Source organism: Chlorocebus sabaeus, chromosome 24 (genome assembly GCF_047675955.1).
Source record: "Chlorocebus sabaeus isolate Y175 chromosome 24, mChlSab1.0.hap1, whole genome shotgun sequence".
NCBI classification, from domain to species: domain Eukaryota; kingdom Metazoa; phylum Chordata; class Mammalia; order Primates; family Cercopithecidae; genus Chlorocebus; species Chlorocebus sabaeus.
This window is the reverse complement of record NC_132927.1, coordinates 68,561,020-68,561,837: the sequence shown is the minus strand read 5'-3', so window position 1 is coordinate 68,561,837 and position 818 is coordinate 68,561,020. Positions and strand designations below refer to the sequence as shown.

Below are 818 nucleotides of genomic sequence, written 5' to 3'. Positions count from 1 at the left end.
TTCTCCTGCCTCAGACTCTGGAGTAGCTGGGATTACAGGCATGTCCACACCTGGCTAACTTTTGTATTTTTAGTAGAGATGGGGTTTCACCATGTTGGCCAGACTAGTCTCAAACTCCTGAGCTCATGATCCACCTGCCTTGGCCTCCCAAAGTGCTGGGATTACAGGCGTAAGCCACCACACATGGCCAAGAATTTTTTTAAGAACATTTAAAAAATACATGGAATACTTCACGAATTTGTGTGTCATCCTTGCATAGGACCATGCTAAGCTTCTCTGTATTAGTCCAAGTTTGGTATAGGTGCTGCCAAAGTGACAATTTTGTGCCTGCTGCTGCCACCTCCACCATCCGACCCCAGGCAACCTTATCTAACCTCCTACATCTCAGCTTCCTCATCTGTAAAATGGGCAAATGGGGGTAATAATAACGACTTCTGAGGGTTACAAGAGGTAAATGCATAAAAAACACTTTCCTGTGTCTGACACATAACATCTTGATAAATGGTCACTATTATTATTTTAAATGGTTTTTCAAATCCATTTTCCCCTTAGGCCAGTTTTGCAATTATTTCCAGCAGGAAACAGGTTTCATTGTCTGCTCTGCCCATAACTCTCTTCTCAGAACTTGCTTCTCCAAAGGGCAAGTTGTAAGACCCTTCCCCTGTCCCCACTACCTGGCCTGTCCTGGCCACCCTGATGGGACAGGAAGTCTGACTCAAGTGAGCTGATGGGGTTAAGTTCTCTCAATAGTTTAACCTAAGAGGCCACCGATTTTAGTGAGTTGGTAAGAAAGAATGCACTGGACTTACATGGTCTCA

At 44.4% G+C, this 818-nt stretch overlaps 1 non-coding gene across 1 annotated transcript; it reads right to left on the bottom strand.

The window, feature by feature from the left end:
- Positions 1 to 214: 214 nt before the first annotated feature.
- Positions 215 to 317, bottom strand: LOC119619232 (U6 spliceosomal RNA). Its single transcript, XR_005235648.1, has one exon. It is a non-coding gene; the product is annotated as a U6 spliceosomal RNA (small nuclear RNA).
- Positions 318 to 818: the final 501 nt, after the last annotated feature.